The sequence below is a fragment of the Gossypium hirsutum genome, chromosome A03 (assembly GCF_007990345.1).
Source record: "Gossypium hirsutum isolate 1008001.06 chromosome A03, Gossypium_hirsutum_v2.1, whole genome shotgun sequence".
NCBI classification, from domain to species: domain Eukaryota; kingdom Viridiplantae; phylum Streptophyta; class Magnoliopsida; order Malvales; family Malvaceae; genus Gossypium; species Gossypium hirsutum.
The window spans coordinates 102558123-102567121 of NC_053426.1; the positions used below are offsets into that span (position 1 = coordinate 102558123).

The 8999-nt window shown below is 35.1% G+C and overlaps 1 non-coding gene across 1 annotated transcript; it reads right to left on the reverse strand.

Annotated features, from left to right (window-relative positions):
• Window positions 1-8491: 8491 nt before the first annotated feature.
• LOC121226400 (small nucleolar RNA R71) lies at window positions 8492-8598 on the reverse strand. The gene has a single exon (XR_005924221.1). It is a non-coding gene; the product is annotated as a small nucleolar RNA R71 (small nucleolar RNA).
• Window positions 8599-8999: the final 401 nt, after the last annotated feature.

Sequence of the window (8999 nt, forward strand, 5' to 3'; positions counted from 1 at the left end):
TAACTCTCGAAACCTGGACTAGACATCTAGGCTGGGTCTAGGGTGTTACACTAATAGGGACTTTGAATCATTTGAATAAAATAACCTCATATCAATGGTACCTCTGAGATATCAAAATACATGTTTAATTCCATTCGAATGTCTACGTGTTAGGGAAGAACTAAATTTTGCTAATAAGTTTACAACAAAAGCTATATCAGATCTTCTGTTGTTTGCAAGATACATCAATGTCTCTATGGCACTTAAATACGGTACTTCAGGATCAAGAAACTATTCATCATTCTCATAAGGACGAAATTGATCTTTATTCATATCTAATTATCGTACAACCATTGAGGTACTCAATGGATGTGCTTTATCTATATAAAATTTCTTTAAAATCTTTTCCGTATAAGTTAACTGATGGACGTGAATTCATTTTTTAAATGTTTGATTTGTAGGCCATGATAAAACTTTGTCTTTCCAATACCTTTCATCAAAAATTCTTTCTTTAAATAATTTATTGCATTTTGAAGCTCTTTAAGAGTTCCAATAATATTTAGATCATCAATATAAATAGCAATTACCACAAATTTTGAACCAGGCCTTTTTATAAAACCACAAGGATAGATTGGATTGGTTCTATAACCTTTTTAACAAATATTGATGGGTCACAAAACTAACTAATATCTCGACGAAGGCAAGCGCACCTATCGAATAATAGTAAAGCTATGGTGAGTCCAGAATATCGTATCCACAATGGCTAAAAGTACTAGTAATAACTCTCTTTTTATTATTTAGCCTAATAATTGAAGGAGGTGTTTTAATCTAAAATTAAACTAATTAACTATGAACGTGATAGAGACCGAATTAGGGAAATACTTAAGAAAACCAATGAGAGAGACAATACCGAGGAAAGAATCCACCTAGACTTCACTTATTATTCTGACTCTGAATCAAACGATTTATTCACTTGTCTTGATTCTGTAGAAATTCCTAAATTATGTTAATATCTCTTTCGAGACTAAGAACAACTGACTCTAGATTGGTTAATTGAAATCTCTTTCTAATTAAAACCTGTATCGTCGCATTAACTCGATCTATGAATTCCCCTATTAGATTTGACTCTAATCCGGTAGATTTATGTCGTCCTATTTCTATGATTGCAATCAACTCTGCTTAATTATGCTAGATCTGCTCTTAAACAGGGAATTTTGCTCCACTGAATAAGCACATCAAACTTGCATTAATTTCTTGAAAATATTAAGGCAAGGATTAAGAACACATAATTAAGAACAAGAACAAATATTTATCGTGTAATTCAGATAATTAAATAATAAGATCCATCTTAGGTTTCATCCTTCCTAGGTATTTAGGGAGTTCAGTTCATAATTTAAAAGGAAAACATCTCAAATTTAGAAAAACAACAAGACATAAAAAACCTTAATAACTTCGAGAGAAATTTGAATGGAGATCTTCAATCTTGAAGTGGATCTGCTTTCGAGATGATTCCAATGGTTTTCTTCGAGTAATTTCTACTTTCTACTTCGTGTGTTTTCTTTAGATATTCTTCTAATATGTATTTATAGACTTTTAAATGCTCAGAAATCATAAAAATTGGCTTTTTTCGTGTGTTTGGGAAACCGGTAGCGATATCGACAAGGGCTGGCACATGGGCGTGTGGCCAGCTTGTGTGAAAAATGCCCAGGCCGTGTGGATCTTGAAAACTCCGATTTTGGCCCTTTTTTCGCTCCTTTCGCTCCCAAATGCTCTCCTAAGTATAGAAACATGAATTTAAGGGATTAGGAGCATCAAATTCACTAATTATCGTCATAAATCATCCAAAAATATGCCAAGCATGGAATTAAAATGTGTTACATTTATGGTTTATCAAATATCCCCACACTTAAGAATTTGCTTGTCCTCAAGCAAAGCCCTTAACTCACAATTAAAATTAATTCTTCTCAAATTATAATCCTCATCAATAGTGTTTCAAAATAATTCATAAATAATCATGCATTGAAAGTTCAACTAAAAGAGCCCTAAAGATTCAAACAATCCAAGTCACACATTTTTTTAAGACATGAAAACATAGGTATCTCCCTTTATCTAAGTAATCACCTTTAATTCAAAAACGGCAAGATTTTACATCTTCACTAAAGATTCACTCAAATCACTCAAAGTGTTTAAGGTTCAAAAATTAAGTGCTCAAAAGTCAATTATGAAAAGTCATTACTATAGGCTTGCATGAAAATCAAATCTCCCCCACTATAAAATGATATGATACACAAATCAAAAGGTCTTTAAAGGGTTGTAACGGGGCTTGGGTTAAAGGTGTGATAAAGGCTGTAAAAGAAGGTTAGAATCGAGATCGACTTGATAAATTACCTAACTAGAAAAATAAACTAATATTGAATGATTACATCAATTGAAATTATTAAAGAATGACAAGAGTTTCTTCTCAGAATATGAAATTAACTACTTAAGCTCAAAAACATAGAACTATTAATAATCAACATAAATGTTTTCTTTTTCTTTTTTGCTTTTTTTTCCAATTTTTTTAGGAACAATGGATAATAAGAGAAAATTTAACAACTAAAACAAAATGATATAGTTAAGCAACTAACCAAATCGAATATCGACAAAAAAGGGGGTCAATAAAAATGGGAACAATTCTCAATGAATCGAAAATGAATAATGGGTTAATATTAATGGGTAAATCAAGAAACGGTTTGTTAGGCTTAAATGGGTTCACTAAGGGTTAATTATGTAGGTAGGGATAAGTGGGTTAAAACCTAAGTGCCTTTATCATCTCAATATGTCAAATCAAAGATGTGGTCTCGACATGCATAATTGAAACAAGTTCTAGAATAACAATTCAATATTGACACACTCATAACCATTAATAAAATGAGCAAGAAAAATGTATTCTCTAAAGGCTCAAAATCTCACAAAAAATTATGGCTTTTGATGTCAATCCTGTAAATTTCAAACTTTAAGATAATACCTCAATTTAGAGAAACAACCTAGAAATTTTTAATTCTGAAAAATCAACTTGTCATGCTTGATTCTCTAATATCTTAAAGTTTAAACAATCAATGCACAATTACCTATGACTTAATCCAAAACATATCAATAAAAATTCATTCTAATAGTAATATGAGAAAATTACTTAAGAATAAGACATAATTTAGGGATTTTCTAATAATCATATAAATAACCTCCCCACACTTGAGATATACATTGTCTTCAATGTATGAATATATATAATGACAGTATAAGTAGAATATCATAAGAGAGGGAGAGAAGTGAAACTACCTTGAATTTTGGATGAAGTCCTCAAATTAGTGACTAGTGGAATTGTAGAGAAAGCTAAATGTAGTGCATGATTCGGAGCAAGCTATTAAGAAGATAAACATAACTGGTGGAGAAGATTAAAGAAATACTCGATTAGGAACAACCATAATAACTTAAATAAAGCTCAAAATATAATAGACAAGTCTTTAAAAGATAATAAGAAACATAAAAGATAAATAAAATAAAAATAAAAATAAAAATAAAAATAAAAATAGAAATAGAAATAGAAATAGAAATAGAAATAGAAATAGAAATAGAAATAGAAATAGAAATAAGATAAACCAAGAAGATAAAATAACAAAAGAGAAAAGGGGATAGGGTTTTTATGGGGTGATACGGTTGTGTGAGGGTCCCTTTTGGGCCATACGGCCGTGTCATAAGCCCGTGTGGCTTGTTTTCAACCCCTGTTCATCGAGGGAGAAAGAAGAAAAAAACTCAGTCTTCACACGGCCTTGGACACACTTGTGTGTCTAGGTCGTGTGGTTCACACGACCGAGTCCCACGGCCATGTATATCGTCCTTCACTTCTCTCACGCCTGTATGACCTCCCACACGCCTGTGTGGCTAGGCCGTGTCTCACACACGGTCGTGTGCCTTGCCTGTGTAACTCTCTAACTTGTTTTAAAATTTGAGAAATTTTGCTTCAGGTTCCACACGGCCTAGTACACGCCTGTGTGTCCAGGACGTGTGGTCCATACAGCCGTGTCGCATGCCCGTATAGTTTAATTTAAGGCATGGCTCTGCCAATTTTTGGTAAAATTTTAGCCCTGTTTCCATATGGCCAAGGACATGTCCGTGTGTCCAGGCTGTGTGAGTCAAAAACCTGCATTTAAACATGAAAAGAAGTAAAAATAAACTAATTAGAAGGGTTAGTGCTCGGGTTGCCTCCCGAGAAGAGCTTATTTAGAGTCTAAGCTCGAATTACCTCTCATTCGCATGGTCATGGTGGTTTGATGAGTTGAAACTTCTCTCTCATGCTATCAGTTCTAACATCAAAATAAGGTTTAAGTCGAGTACTATTTACCTTTAAAGTACCAAATTTAGAATGAGTTACCTCGACTGTACTGTCTGGGAAGACATTTAGTACCGTAAAGTGAGTTGCTCTGTTTGCATTAGGCTTTGAAGTGACAACTCAAGGATCTATTTTATCTAATAGTACCTGGTCCCCAACCTTAAATTGATTGGTTCTATCGGTAAGCTCGATATGGTGTTACTTTTGATCCTCTTTGACATAAGTTTGCCATTCGTCTAGTTCATCTATCTATAGCATTTTTATTTCATGGATGGTTCCATTGTTGGTGCATGAACCAAAACATGGCTCATTTGTGTTTCTCGAAAGAGTTTCCTGTAAAGAGGGTTGAATCCCATGATTAGTCTTATTAACAGGATTTATAGAATCGTTTTTATTACTTGATGTCTTAATCGAATCACGAGCTTGGAGTGTGATCGTATCATCACCTACACGAAGTGTGAGTTTACCTATACCAACATCAATGATAGTTCTAGCAGTTGCTAAAAAGAGGCGTCCTAAAATTAAAAGGACATCATTATCCTCATCCATGTCTAGGACAACAAAGTCAATTAGGAATATGAAATTATCAATTTTTACGAGTACATCTTTAAAAATACCCCTAGGAAATCTAATGGTTTTATCTGCTAATTGAATGCTCATCTTAGTTTATTTGGGTTTCCCAAGACCTAGCTGTTTAAAAATTTTGTAAGGCATGACATTAATACTTGCCCCTAAATTAGCTAAAGCATTATTTACATTTAAACTACCAATTAAACAAGGAATAGTAAAACTCCCTGGATCCTTCAATTTGTTGGGTAGTTTATTTTGTAAGATAGCTGAGCACACCGCGTTTAGCTCAACGTGTGACAAATCATTTAACTTCCGTTTGTTTTTCAAAAGCTCCTTTATAAAATTTAACTGAGTTGGGCATTTGTGAAAGAGCTTTAATAAATGGTAAGTTAATACGCAACTTTTGCAAAAGTTTAAGAAATTTACTGAATTGTTCATTTGTGCAGTCTTTCTTTATCGCGTTGGGATATGGCACACGAGGTGTATACTCCTTACTTACCGGTTTTTGTTTACTATGGCTTTCATCAACCTTAACTTTACTTACCACGCTTTCTTGCCTTGGTTCCGGTTTGGACTAAACTAACCATTCTGCATCTCGAACAGTAATCACATGGAGCTGCTTTCTTGGGTTACTTTCAGTGTTGCTAGGCAAGCTACCTTGTGGTCTCTTTGAGATCAGCTTAGCAAGCTGACCTATTTGATTCTCGAGCCCTTGAATTGAAGCTTGATAATTTTTAAGCGCTGTTTTGGTGTTTTGGAAGCGTGTTTCTGACACTGAGATGAATTTCGTTAGCATCTCCTCAAAGTTCAGCTTCCTCTCCTACTGGTATTGTGATTGTTGAAAACCTGGAGGAGGTTGTGGTCTTTGATTCCCTTGGCTACCTCATAAAAAATTTGGGTGGTTCTTCCATCCTGCATTATATGTGTTCCTATCAGGACTATGTGGAGGTTTAGAGTTATTACCCATATAATTCAACTACTCATTCTCCATGCTAGAACTGTAGAGTAGATAATCTGAAGTATTCATCCCTCCTCCATTTGTGTCGCATTGCATCACCGGATGTACCTGCGTAGAAACACATAAACCATCAATCTTTTTATTTAAGAGCTCTACCTAGTTTGATAACATGGTGACTGCGTCGAGGTTGAAAACACCAGCGGCTTTCGTCAGCTTTGTCCTCATGACTTGCAACTGATAATTATTCAGTGATATCTCTTCAATGAACTCATAAGCCTCCTCAGGTGTTTTGTTATTTAGGGTACCGCCGGTGGCTGCATCGATCAGTTGTCTAGTTGAGGGGTTCAAACCATTGTAGAAAGTCTGAACCTGTAACCATAAGTGTAACCCATCGTGAGGGCGCCTTCTCAATAAATCCTTATACCTCTCTCATGCATCGTATAGGGTCTCTAAGTCCATTTGCACAAAGGAGAGATATCATTCCTTAACTTTGTCGTCTTGGCCAGGGGAAAGTATTTCAACAGAAAATTTTCAGTCATTTGCTCCCAAGTATGATGGACCCTTGATAAACGTAATTTATACATATTTTTACCCCATGTTTAAAGCATTTCATGGATGATTTTCCATTAGAATTGGTGAATTCAATGCTCCTAATACTTTAATTTCATGTTTTACACTTAGGAGAGCATAGAAGAGCAAAAGGACGAGAAATGGGCCAAAAACAGAGAAAATAGGCCAAAGTAGGAACTCAACACGGCCTAGACCTCCTCACACGGGCATCCCACTGCCCTACCATTCTAACAGGCTCGAGCACGGCCTGAAGTAGTCGCACACGGGCGTGTTACATGGACATGTCCCTGCCGAGCCCAAGTTAAGTCCAATTCAGAAAAAGCTAATTTTGAGGGCTCATAGGCATTCCAAAGCCTATAAATACACCCTAGAAGAGGAGAAAAGGGGGACACACAGAATAAAGAGTAAAGAATTACTCCAATGAAGCCGATTGATTCATCTCAGAAGCCAGATTCATCATCAAGATTGAATATCTCTCCTCAATTCCCCTTCAAGAGTTTTGGGTTTTCTTTATGTTTTGTATTCTTTATTATTCTGAGATTTTTTCTTATTTAGTTATGAACTAAATCCCCTAAATACCTAAGGGGAATGAAACCTAAGACGAATCTTGTTATTATTTTCTGAATTGTATGATAAATAATTAAGTTGTTCTTAATTATGTGTTCTTAATTCTTGTTTTGATATCCCAGGATACAGATTCAAGATAAACTCTTATTAAAAGGAGGAATATACCCTGTCTAAGAGTACATTTATCATAATTAAGCGGAGTTGATTGCGCGCCTAGACATAGGGTGACAAGATTTTGCCAGATTAGGGTGAAACCTAATAAGGGGATCCATAGATCGAGTTAATGCAACCCTAGAGTGTTAATTAGAGAAAATTCTAGGTTATTCAATCTAGGGATTAGACTTATTAGTCTTGAATAGGGATAATAACATAACTTAGGGATCTCTACGGAACAAGTTAAATGAATAAATTGTCCGATTCGAAGCCAGAATAACAAGTACAGTCTAGGTGGATTTTTCCTTAGGTGTTGTCTTCATTCAATCTATTTTTCCAAAAGCAATTGTCCAATTCCATTCTCTGTGCGTTCTTAGTTTAGATAATTAGTTAATTAAACCAAAAACCTCTTTATTCTTAGGCTAGATAATAAAAAGATAGTCATTACTAGTACTTTTAGTTCCTTTGGGTTCGACAATCCGGTCTTGCTAAAACTAGACTACTATTCGATAGGTACACTTGCCTACATCGCGATAATAGTTAGTTTCAAGAAGGATTAATTATAAATATTTAAAACCTATCATGAAATAACGCAATCAAGTTTTTGGCACCTTTGCCGAGGAACTAAGATATTAGGAACGCTCAATTTTTATTACTTTAGCCATTTATTTTTCTTGCAATTTAATTTTATATTATTATTATTACTACTTACTTATTTACTTTTTCCTTCTCTTGGCAGGTTTTTATAGTTTATGACTAGAAGAAACCCGTCAGGGCCACTACTTTTTGACAAAGAAATCAATCGCACAGTTCGTAGAAACCAAAGAGAAATAAGGCGAAGCTTAAGATACATGGAGAACGAGTAAGAAGATGATACTCAACCCCCAATCGAAGAGATGGCTGAAAACCAAGGCAATCAACTACCTCCTGCAATTGCGGTTAATCAAAATCCTACTCCACGCACTATGTATGATTATGCTAAACCTTCTTTAACAGGAACTGAATCAAGCATAGTTAGACCTGCTGTAGCTGCAAATACTTTTGAATTAAAACCTAACACTATTCAAATGATACAACAATTTGTTCAGTTTGATGGTTTGCAGGATGAGGATCCCAATGCTCATTTAGCCAACTTCTTAGAACTATGCGATACATTTAAAATTAATGGTGTTTCTAATGATGTCATACGTCTTCGGTTGTTTCTCTTTTCATTGAGTAACAAAGCTAAACAGTGGTTGAACTCATTACCACGAGGGTCAATTACTACTTGGGAACAAATGACCAAAAAATTTTTACTAAAATATTTTCCGCTGGCTAAAATGGCTAAATTACGTAATGGTATCTCTTCTTTTATGCAGATCGATTTAGAAACACTCTATGATGCATGGGAGAGATACAAGGACCTTTTGAGAAGATGCCCCCACCATGGGTTACCGCTTGGCTCCAAGTACAAACATTTCACAATGGTCTGAATCCTTCGACTCGATAAATGGTTGACACAGCTGCTGGCGAAACCATCAACAATAAAACACCGAAAGATGCCTATGAGTTTATAAAGGAGATGTCACTGAATAACTATTAGTGGCAAGTCATGAGGATAAAGCCAACGAAAACAGTCAGCATTTACAACGTCGATTCAGTCACCATGCTCTCTAATCAGGTAGAACTCTTAAATAAAAAGATTGATGGTTTTCTTAATTCTTCACAGGTTCACCCAGTAATGCAGTGCAAAACAAGTGGAGGTGGAACAAACCATTCGGAATACCAACCCTATGGCCACAACATGGATAACGAGCAATTAAACTACATGGGTAATAGTCCTCGACCTCAAAA